This window comes from Scleropages formosus, chromosome 8, assembly GCF_900964775.1.
Source record: "Scleropages formosus chromosome 8, fSclFor1.1, whole genome shotgun sequence".
NCBI classification, from domain to species: domain Eukaryota; kingdom Metazoa; phylum Chordata; class Actinopteri; order Osteoglossiformes; family Osteoglossidae; genus Scleropages; species Scleropages formosus.
The window spans coordinates 25,518,830-25,531,540 of record NC_041813.1 but is presented as its reverse complement, the minus strand read 5'-3'; positions in this window follow the sequence as shown (position 1 = coordinate 25,531,540).

Here is a 12,711-nt window from a genome sequence, read left to right as displayed (position 1 = left end):
TAATGGCAAATAATAATGCGAGGGATGCTGCTCGTACCCCTAATGGATTCTGCTGCCACGTCCTCCTTGGATCGCATCCCATCTGCCTGGCAGCCGAAAGCACGTAGTCATCGGAAGGAGGGAATATTTACGGCCTCGGCTTACAGAAACGAAAAAGATGGGAAATGTGTGAAAAAATGACTTTGTTTGCTTTTGAAAAGCAGCAAACAAAACACCCCCCCCCCCCATGCCCCACCCCACAAGGGACCCCTCTGCTTTCCTCTGGAGGAGTTTGCTGAAGAAGTCATGCGAGGACAGCTACGTGAAGTGCTGTTCCTACCGCTGTGCTTTCGCCAGGCGTGCCGGGCACGGCCGAGGAGCTAATTTCTCCGGAAAAGCCGAATTGTCGTTGCTGCCTGTGGTCCCGGGCTCCGAGCGGTAAGGAGCGTTAACATCTAGCGTACGTACACGTAACACAGCTTCCGCTCGTGAAATTAAATCGCTGACATTCATTTAGTGGGACGAGTGGTTTCAACCTGCTTGTCAAGGTCTAGCTCAGAATAAAAACCGCCAAAAAAAAAAAAAAATCCCTAGTCTCAGCTTGATAACTCTTACAAATGGCTTTAATTGCATATGTTTAGCTTTCAAACGGAAATACGGGAATGTTTTTCTGATTCTGTGGTTGTGGCATATGTTTTTAGCTTTCCATTTTTCATTGTGGCCTGTCTTTGTACTTATTTCTGGAGCCATTACCATAGTGATGAGGGAACACTTAAGTGCTCATTCATGCTGTTCCCTTTTACACAATAAGGGAGCCGGAGCCGGAGTCGGAGTCGGAGTCGGAGTCGGAGCCGGAGCCTGGCTTCACGCTGCCCCCGTGCAACGTCTCGCTCCCTTTTCTCTTTCCTGCAGGGCTTTCTGTTCAAGTTAAAAATGCACCCGCTCACCCGCTTAATCGTTAAAGGGTTATGTTTAATTGCTGTGCCTTGCCCCACATGGTATTTTTTAATTTTTTAATTCATTAATTTTTTTTCCTCTTCTTTCTGTGAGCAAAACATGCCTTTGACTCCAAGCGAATAAAGCTTCCTGTTGCCACTGCGACTCTCAGGAGTTTGCTGCTTGTCTTCTCCCAGAATATGAAGAGAGCGCAGAACACATGAACTGCATTGATTCATTGGGTGTGGCCTTAGGGTTATAGTTAGGGTTACAGGTAGGGTTAGGGACTCGATATGAATCATAGCACATCGGTTCTGGAGTCTTGTCTACGTGCTGGCATTGCATGCCAATAAGTCCAGCCTCGTGGCCCTCGCACTCCACCTTGGAGACGTGTGCCATCCACACCAAGCGCGGGAAATCCTGCAGGCTATGGGCGGTACCTACCGCCTTCTTCGCCAGCGTTGCGTACAGCTGCAAGCTGGATGGCTTCCCCTTCACGCCACACTGGCGTAGGTAAGATGTATTTTCTCTTCCCACGCAAGGGCCGTTGATAAGAATACAAAGTGTTTCAAAATTCTGGTCGAACCACTCCGACAATCTGTTCGCTGGATTTTACATTGAACCGAAGCATTAGACTGCCCGCGGTTGCTGTAAACGAAATTTAACACGTAGCTTCTACTCCGTAGTGTTGTATGGTCTTCAGGTTAAAAGAGAAGTTGCACTTTTCCTCTTTTTAACAAGTGCTGATGAGTTCAGTTCCAGCAGGGCTGATGCCGTCGCACCCGTGCTACATCATACTGTAACGTCTTTGGAGAAAACCACAGATCTGCTGGACTGAAATGTCCAGTGTGTAAATTTACAAGCTGCTGACTGTTTCTAGTGTCAGCACTGTGGCTTGACTTCGGGGAAGAGACATGATCTTCCTGATTTACTGGAATTCGCAGCATACGTTCAGTGAAGATATCTCACCTGCCTCACTTCCGGGAACTTGTCTAGCTTTTAGACAAGAGATCATTACTGCTGCTCTGTGGCCCAGCTTTAAAACGCTCTGGCCTTTTGTTTAGCGTAGCAAATGGTAACATGGTGGCGCAGCGAGTAGCGCTGCTGTCTCCCAGCGCCTGGGTGGTGAGAGGTTTTTGGGTTCATCCCTGCTCAGTCTGTGTGGAGTTTGCATCTTCGCCCTGTGTCTGCGTGGGTTTCCTTCCACAGTCCAAAGACATGTTGTTCAGGTTCCCCCATAGTGTGTGAGTGACACAGAGAGAGTGTGTGTGTGTGTGTGTGTGTGTGTGTGTGTGTGTGTGTGTGTTCCACTGATGTATGGATGAGTGACCCAGTGTAAGTAGTGTATCTAGCAGTGTAAGTCTTTGAGTGCTCTGGTTTCCTCCCACACTCCAAAGACATGCTGTTCAGGTTCACCCATAGTGTGTTAGTGACAGAGAGAGTGTGTTTCACTAATGTATGGATGAGTGACCCAGTGTAAGTAGTGTATCTAGCAGTGTAAGTCACCGCGGTGAATAAGGTGTGTGGGCTCATAACACTACATAGAGTTCATTGGAAGTCGCTTTGGAGAAAAGTGTCTGCTAAATAAATAAATGTAAATGGATGTAAGCAAAGCAGTTCATTCACATGTATATGCTGGAGATCTACATTATATACAATAAGAAACGTTTACATTTTTGGCCATAAAAGTAAATGAGAAAATTTTTCATTTTATTTCAAAAATGCTTTATATTTGGAATATTACCTAATAGAACGCTGTTACGTTATAGAAACATCTAAATATCATTAAGACAGTTAGTACTAACTGAATGAAACAATGAGTATATTATAAATGTAGAATATTGTATCTACATAGTTATTCAGTTATTCAACCAGGTGCCGTTTATAAAGATGATTAAATCTCATAACCGAAGCTGTAATGGGACGAATGGTAGATTTAATTTAATGTAGTAAATTATTGCTTAATCATAAATACTGTTCTGTTACTATATAGAAATTTCTTATCAGTGCAGGTTTTGTTGTGTTCAGTACAGTTTGTTCATTTTGATATCAGAAGTGTGCTTTATGAATGTGCTCTGGTCAATCATGACTGGTGTTAGTCTTTCTTAGCTTTTTTCTAGTAGTATTTGCAGTATTTTAATATGCTCATAAATTTCATATGATCATTTAAGAGTTTGCTGAGCACCCTGAAACTTTTCTTCTTAGAAATTTTTACTTCCGTTTTTGATAGTTGTCACATTTTTGGGCATACGTTCAATACGATGAGGGTCTACCTCATAGGTATCACGTTCACGAGGAAACAGAAACGCCCCGTTGTAAATGCTGTGGTTTGCTTACCCTCCTGCCCCCTGATAGCGCAGTAGCCCGTCTCTGTGTCAGAAGCTCATCGTTTTGGCTCTGGGTCCGGAAGAGATGCCGTGCATAATCTCATCGGTCTTGCACGCGCACTGTTACGACTGTAAGGTGAATGCGATCCCTCCACACGCTTCCTCTGGGCCGCAGTGAGCAGCATTTAAAGCTTGATTATTGTAGGCTAAAAATCAATTTACACAGAGCATACGCTTTCTATGCTTAACAGTTCCACTCTGCTTACTATTAACTTAGAGGAAGTCTGCGAAGGGTCTGCTGCTTGTTTTTCACACATAGAGCTAACATTTTAACGTGGCTTTTTAAGATATAAAGGTCGATATTTTCAGTATGAGTTTTATCCTGAAAAATCACGACTTTACTAAGCGTTCTATGTCGCCATCGCTTCCCCCCCTACCACCGCTTGGAGACCCTGGATTGTTTTTCACTGCCAACCAGGTGAGGAAAGAGCTGTGGAGACTCCGTGAAGGAAAAGCTACAGGGTGCGATGGAATTAATGCATTGAAGGAGTGTGAGGAGCAGCTATTCGGTTTTCCAGCGTGTGTTCAACCAGAGTTTGAGCATGGGAAGGTTCCAGTGATACGGAAGACATCTTGCTTTCGTAAAAGTTTCCGAAAAAGGGTGATGTATTTAAATCACAACTGGCCAGTTGTTCTGACTGCACACATCAAGAAAACCCTAGAAAGACTGGCATTGCCAAGACGGGCAGCACTATGACGATCATGTTTTTTGACATTGCCAGTGCGTTCAACACACCCTCAAACACTCACTCACTCACTCACTCACATTCACACACTACAGGCAATTTGGTGTCACCATCTGAAGTTAACTTCTCAGACAATTTTCAGCTGAGGCCATCCTGTATTATCTGCTTTATAACCACTTGCCGTGCTTTGGATCTGCGGTATCTATCTTGGAACCGGATCGATTTGGAATGGATGTTAATTTAGTGATGTCACAGCAGGTTATATTTCTGTTTTATTTGCGCTAAACCCTAAATTTGCATAATTTTGGAAACATGTATGTCATAATTCTACCTCGAGCTCAGGGATGTAGCAAGGTTTAGGAACAGGCTTAAATCTTCAGATAAGGTCATTTCAGGGCCTAGAACTGAGAGCGTAAATCAAAGAAGAATAAATAAGTGGAAAAATAGCTGAATATCTGCTGCTTCAAAGCCAAGAGAGGCCTTTGGCAGTGAAGGGAAGTTGTTCACACTCCTTTGTGCATGGTAATTGTTTTCTTGTGTTGAAAGCTGGCCAAGAGATGAATGCACATCCCCCGTTTGCGTCAATGTATCTGAGCCCTGGACAGTGGCTTCTGCTTTCTGAAGGGGACAAGCAATGCTGCTCCCCTCCTGTTACATACTCAAGTAAGGTACAGCTAGATGTGATCTGAACCAGGGCCTTTGAGCTTGCGAGGTGGCAGCCCTAACCAGAACGCTGCCTGCTGCCTTGAAAGATATGCAAATCGAATAGCTTCAGCATCATATCTAGATCTGCAAACCTCTGAAATTCATGCACTTGTTTGCTGAAGAAAAAAGCCCTGACCACAAGTTTGCTCTGTGAAACCATAACAATGCTCCAAGCTCACAAAGCTCTCATCTAGCATGAGTCACTTCCTAAGACCTAGGGACCTTACGACTGCTGAACTTAACCTCGAACATACCGTTATTAGTATTTATATTCCGTTTTCATTTCCATGGTGTCCCTCCGAGTGATCGGCAGGGACCCTTGCATGTTGCAACCCAGCAGAATCTAGAACACACTTGATTTCAGTCATTCATATGTTCAGTCTAACAATCTTCTCTATATGTTGTGGATTCTGAAACAATGCACGCCGTAGTACCTGCCTGATTGAGTTAGCGCTGCTCTGCTGGTCTTGCCTCTGGATCCAAGCACCTTTTCTCTGTGCTCTTCCAGTCTCCATGTTCCTGGGCTCTTCAAGTCGTCCAGCATCTGTGTTTCTTCTTTCTCCTCAAACTTCATGGCTCTACGCTGCAGAATCAGCATCAATCACCTATTACATTTTGAACTTGCAAATAGGACCTGCTAATAAACTCCACCCATGAGTTTATCGACAGCTCGGAGGGACTGTCATGAAATTTGGTTGGAGACACAGTCTGAAATGTCAGGCTAGAGGGAACGCACCCAGGACAGGACACCGGTCTATCACAAGGCACCCCAACTGGGACTCGAACCCCAAACCCACCCCAGAGCAAGACCCAGCCAAACCCACTGCGCCACTATGTCCCCCTGCATATATGTGTGCTCGTGCGTGCGTGCACTGATGACGGGTGCTTAGTGAGTACAAAGGCTGAGCGCGAGACAACTCGCAGGTAGCACGGAGATATGAAGAGCCGAGAGGTCCAAGGGACAGCACCCTTGGCTAGATAACAGCAGTCCCAGGTCAATTTTCTCTCTGAGGAACATGACACATGGTAACTGCTGAAGCTTAGAGCGTTGCCAAGGAGCATCGACTACTGTTCAAGAAGTTCAAGTGTTCGCTGAAAAGTTTTCCTTTCAGAACAAACATTGGATCGTGAGCTTTCTATCGAAAGAAACTTTTCTGCTAATCTTTACATCTGTTTTGTCGCCTTGAAAGAATTTTCGGCAGACTTTCAAGGAAAATCCTTTTCAGTGATAGTTTGTGGAGTGTTTTCGCCTGCCATGCTCAGACCTCACAAGAAGTATATGGCCTTCAGGCTCTTCCAGCTTTTTAGTGTCACTCTAATCTAATATATTGCAGAATATGCATGTAAACTATCTGTTGCAAATAGCAGCTGTACCAATAACGTGTGACTAATTTCTTTTGCATTTTTGTTCTATTAAGACCGTATGTACACTAAGAAAAATCAGCAAATATAATGCTTTGTAAACATTATAACTGTCAGGACCCACGGGGACAATACCCCTACGAGCCAGAGGAGGCGCCACTCGGTTCTGCTACCCCTGACCCAATGCACCTGTCCACAATCTGGTGGTTAGTGGGGTATAAAAGGAGCAAGCAGCTATGGATAAGTTGTGGATTTTTAATTAGTGATTCCACTGTGCTCTCCTGGCAATCAGTAGTTACCGGTTTCCCAAGTTTTGTTCCATAGGTGTTTAGTTCCAGTCCCGAGTGCCTGTTCTGTCTGCTCCTGCCTTTTGTGCTCCAGTCCTGGTCCGGTCCCGCATTCAGTCCGGTATTTCGTCCCTTTTCACCTTTGTGCGAATACACCGTGTGTCTCCTTGTCCCACGTTCATTGTTTCACCTCTACCCGGTACTTTACAGTTTACACTGTGCACTTATAAATACACTCTGCGTGTTGGGTCATTTTACTTTCTATCTGTGTTTGGACATTACAAGAATGAGTAATCATTCATTATTTCCAATAATACTGTGTGATGCTAAGTTGGTGAATCTTCCCATCATTTTTTTTTTTTTTTTTTTTAAATCATATACTGTCAATTTCCGTCACTGTGATACAAATGCATTGGTAGTTTTGGTACGTATACACACACACACACACACACACACAAACACACGCTTTCTGAACTGCTTGTCCCATATGGGGTCGCGGGGAACCGGAGCCTACCCGGCAACACAGGGCGTAAGGCCGGAGGGGGAGGGGACACGCTCAGGACAGGACGCCAGTCCGCCGCAAGGCACCCCAAGCAGGACCCAAACCCCAGACCCACCAGAGAGGAGGACCTGGTCCAACCCACTGCGCCACCGCACCCCCTTGGTAAAAATATCCAGTGTATAAACTGAAAAAGGACATGTTTGGTCAAATATATTTTCTTCATTTATCTGTCTTCCATGGGGGTGAGGTGGTGCGGTGGGTTGGTCCAGGTCCCTGCTCAGTCTGTATGGAGTTTGCATGTTCTCCCCACGTCTGCAGAGGTTTCCTCTGGGTGCTCCTGTTTCCACCCACACAGTCCAAAGACATGCTGTTCAGGTTCCCCTGTAGTCTGAGAGTGTGTTCCATTGATGTATGGATGAGTGACCCAGTGTAAATAGTGTATCTAGCAGTGTAAGTCACCACGGTGAACAATGTGTGGGCTGATAACACTACATAGAGTTCATCGGAAGTTGCTTTGGACAAAAGCATTTGCTAAATAAGTCAATGTAAATACTACTGTGGATGACTTAAGCATTTAAATTTCTTCCACCTTATGGTTAAGGTGGCAAATCAAATTAACATTTGATTTGAATGACAATTCTGAAGTATTCTGGAATGTTCGAACACCCTGCTAAAACTTATTAGAAAGTGTGATATGACTACACCTGTGACATGTTGTGACCTTTGACAAATAGCCCTGTGTACATGAACATTTGTAATTCCTCAATGTACTGCCTCTACCAGTATGTTGTGACCCTGTGTGGTTCATAAAACTAATTAAAAAAAAAACAAATTAACATGAAGCCAATGTTACGGCAAACCAAGGAACATTTTAATGAAATGTTTATTTCCGCACTCCAATCAATGTTTCTAATGTGCCAGTTTTTGTCCCGTGTTTTGGTGACTGATAAATCTAGACAGCAGAGTAACATGGAGCCAAATTTGTCTCATTCATTCTACCCTTAAGGGGTCAAAATAAACATTTTTTTTCAGAATATGGAAGTTTCATTCATTTGATATGGTAGCCAGGAGGTGAATGCATCAAACAGTGCACTCTATTTTGTTTATCATTTATTTCTCATTTCCCTCTAATAAATTCCTTTACAAAGATGATTCTTCTTATTAGCAGCTAGTTGAGTAATATAATTTTCACTTTGTAAAGGAGCATGAGAGAAGGAACTGACTGATTTCCTTTATTCCCTTGATACACTGCCTAAATTTCTGCACTTTTCTATAGGTTGTACAGCAATGTTAATTAACTGCCTTTATGTAGTCAGTGGTAACTTCAGTGCTGTTCCAAAACTGATGATGATGCTGAATTTGCTTTTGAAAGGTCCGTGGAATTCATCAGAAAGAATTTACTACATTGTCCGCTACTAGCCGGTTCTTTTACTCAGATATTTCGTTGCAACCCCGTTTTCACTTGGTTACCTGAATACTATTGAAAACGTCTAAGTCAAAGACATGCAACAAATGAAGACTAACAATTTAATTTTTTCAATATGTTACGTTGGCTTGTTTCCGAGCAGTAAATCACAACATATTATTGCCCAGCTGCATGTTTATTCCCAGTATTTCTCATTTTCAAAGATAGATGACAATATAAAAAAAAGAAAATGTGTGTTAAGATGCCAAATTAGTTTCTGTTGGTCATGCTGAAATCAGAATGCACCGCACCGATGAAAAAAGCATAATTTCTGCAGTATGCTGAGCCTTTTTACTCATGCTGACTCATGCACCAAAACAGCTGGCTGTACTGGTATTAGACTGGTATGTGCGATGGTCAGCAACGTGAGAAATGAAACAAGCAGCAGGTAGGCAACTGCACTTTGAAGGAGAATAGAGGAAAATGTTAGGATGTTGATTTCCACCAGTGTACAGGTGAGGTGGGCCCACGGCCAAGTGAGGCCCTTAATGAGGTTGAGTTGCTGCCTGCTGTCCTTGAAGGCGACAGTAGACAAGGCACCGCCTTTAATCCTTGTCTACCCCAAAGCAACTGGGATGGTCAGCCTCAGTCCAGGACACTCTACCGTTTCATACATGTCTATGGTCAAAATATGCTGCCAGTAATTCCGTGTGAGTAAAGACCCAAGCTTTGTATGTCAACAGTGTTGTGTTGGCCCTGCCATCTTGTGCAAATGTTACTTCTTCCTTCCAGTTTTTGAGATGCACTCGCTGCTACTCATCCGATGGCTCTGCCAGTATAGAAGCTCTGTGTGTATGCTTTCACAAATTACGATGGATACGAACCCTGTGTCAGTTCAAAAAAAGTGCTTGTAATGTTTTTGAACTATAGTTGTATTTCGTGTTTTTCCAGGTTTTAGTTTTGCTCACTTTTTCCAACATACTAAACATGCGGAAAGAAACATTCTTAGAGACGATTGAAAGATGTGGTTCAAAGATCCCTGTTCAGCTGTTTTACACACACACCGTCCAAAAGCGCTTGTCCTGAGCGGGGCTGTGGCCAACCGGAGCCTAACCCGGCAACATAGGGCGCGGGGAGGGGAGCCACCCGGGATGGGACGCCAGTCCATCACAAGGCGGCCGTTTTACGCCGAATGAAAATGTATACAATACCTTTTTGCTTCACACAACGCAGCAGAGTCACGTCATTCTGGTGTCTCGTCTTTCTGGGCTGAACTTGAGCACAGAGAAGCAAGATCAAGAGTGCTTGACTGCAGTATTTTGCCTTCTGAATAGTTAATTCCAAATCTGATGCCAATATAAAGTGGTCCATGGAAAAGTTCCACGGCGGAGATCCTTGTAGTGGCCTTTACATCAAAGAGCATGAAAATTTCAGATGTTTACGCCTTTGCTCAAATCTAATTTCCACTCACATATTTATCATTGTATGCAGAGGACACATGGCGTTCGATAGATTCATTTAATTTTCAGTGTATTCTAGTAGCTCCAGGCAAAAATTGCAATACTTTCCGTGTGTTTGTGTTTAGATGTGTGTCTCCTTCAGCATTTAGCCAGGGACTGCATTTACCGCGCCTTAATCCGCTGTTTACAAACAAACTGTTGATGAGGGACCCTCCGGCCGACATCGTGTACATTCCAGTTTCCCTCTCTGCATACAGATATTTTGAAATCTGCTGGGAGTTGAGCTGGCATTTGTAAATCTCTAGGTCTAATGCTGGAAATTATAGCTTGAATTATTTACCAAGAACCGGATGAAGCATGAGGGAGTGGAAGGGGCTGCTTTCAGGCGCAATCTTTAGCAATTCATTTTAAATGAAGCTGTCATACCATTATATTTACATAATATTACGTTAAAGGCTGTTTTTATTGTGGTATATGAATAGCATTAGCTTAAAGCAATATTCTCTGCCTTTTGCATCAACCGGATTGAAGGCCTGGTGTCCAGTGAAGCAGATGATGTAATTGGTGAGTCAGATGTAGCCCAAAGAGCTGTTAAAAATGAAAGGCCCAAATCTTGTAAACCATAGACACTTTATAAACCGGACCACGATGTTGTTTGTGCAGTAGATTGCAAATGACTTCTGTAATAGATTGTCTGAGGATTTGGAGGATTTTATGGGTACACCAAAAGTATTGCTCACACCACTGAAGAAAATCACGAGTGAACCAAAATGACAAGTCAATGCTGCTTTTTAAAGAGATGCTGGATTACCGTGACTGAAAGAAAGGCGCTGGCTTCTGGTGGGAACCGATAAGAGACAACAGCGCAGCCAGGATTCTACTCCAGATCCATTGTCATTCCTGATCTTCGGTAGAATCTAAAAAACAACAAAAAAACAACAACAAAAAAAAAAGTCTTTGGGAAATCAATGGGTTTAGAACAAGGTATGGATATGGATAGCGGTTTGCAGCGCTGATCTGGGACGGCTCAGCTTTCTGGTGATAACGTGTGAGATATTTAAGGATGTGTCACAACACAGAGTGCACAGCGCTGAAAGGTTATGGCCTAGGATAGGGGGCTTCTGTCAGAGCTGCTCACAGTCATCTATTGCCAAAGGTGGTGACTCATCCTCGCTGCAAGTCAGGATGCTGAGCAACATTAATATCTCCTCGGGAAAGGCTGCTCACACACCACACAAATTTATGCATGCTAATGCTTATTGGTGACCCTGAGTGAAGTAAATGGAAAAAGGATCGTTTCTACTGTTACGTACTGCCTATTCAAAACATCTTTGTAAAATATGAATCAAAGTGATTCAAGAGCAGTTCCATTGTGCAATTTTAAGGAGAGCAACCGAATGCTTTGTTCTGTCTCCGTTTCCATCGATGGTGCATATTAGTAGGGCTGGCATTTCAGGAAGTAAATGCTTTTAAGTCATTCTTTGCTTGTGCACTACATTAATTTGTCCATGCCAAAGAAATAAATCGTCATTAACACGGAAATAAAAACAGAAAGTGAAACCAATACACCTGCTTTACGCTGAATTCACACCTTACACATGATGTTTATGCTTTGTCCTCTTAATCTGGTGCTTATTTTTGCTTAGTTGGTAGCATACATAGAGTGTATGAGTATCCATGTGTTATGTATGACTAGGTGATGTCCTTTTTTACAGAAATTAAATAGCGTTTTTATGTATGAGTGCTATGCCAACATGTCAATGTAGTCTTTATGATGACTTCTTAAACTGACTCAAAGTTTTGCCAAGTCACTATGATGTGAAACTACATTTTCTTGTATTACATAACAGTTCAATTGATCCAGAGATTTAATGCTCATATTGGAAAACTTACTGTGGTGACACTGTACGTGGAATTGTGTTCCCAAGGTGCACATGGCATCTTTGGCAACGATTGCTGTTCGAAATTTCTCTATGTAAGATACCTTTCAGTTCTGAGGGAAAAGAAATTCCTTCCTTAGTCTCTCTTTTTTATATTTGTATGGTTGATAGCACTTTGCAACAGATGGTGCTTTCAAAAAGACATTAAAAGTATATTGTAATACGCAGATGTGCGTTTCTCAAGGTCAACTGAACTTGGGTAGAGCTTTATTCACTAGTTCACAGCTGTCTGGCAATGACTGCTCAGTGACTGTCCTCGGTTAATTTTATATAATCAGGTCCATATGACTCCAGCGTGACACATCCCATGATCCTGATTTTTTCCACTATTGCGGGACTTTGTTCCTAGTTTGTTCCAACTTCTCAAGAACTTTGGTTTTTTTTTTTTTTTTTTTTTTTTTTTGCTTTTGTTTTTTTCCTCCGATTTTTTGAACATGCATCATTTTGACCGTAAGAAAAAGTGACACGAGGAGACACGCTGAAAACCCAGACAATGTGGCTTTGTGAACAAACAAGGGATGTCTTTGGAGAATATTTACTAGGTTAACTTTTTCTTTGAGGTTATATAACTGTTATTACTTTCGAGGCAGCTACGTTCAAAGTATTTGCATCGTTTTAATCACAGCTTCATGCTTTAAATGTATTTCACTGTCAGTTACGTAAAAATGACTTTACAATTCATGCCCACACTGTCTGTTATTGTAGACTGATGCGATTTTACTGTGTCCTTTCCCTGTCTGCTCCCTAAGGAGTTTTTTTCTATCTGTGTTCGTTAGTCTTACGCACCGTTAAAAATGTTATAAAGGCATTGGTTTCTGTAGGTGTGTAAAGGGTAACAGGAGTGGGTTAATAGTTGAATTTGCTTTGTAGGGCTCTAGCTGGATTTTGTAATTAAACTGTAGTTTGCTATTTATAATTCATTGATGAAAAGGCATGAATCGTCTTGTCAAAACACTAGAGACAGAGACAGAGAGAGTCCAAATAGTGGGAATGCTGTTAAGGCCTGCCATTTGTACGAGGAGAAGGTTCTGTTCATTACTTTGCACATGGGAACCCCACATC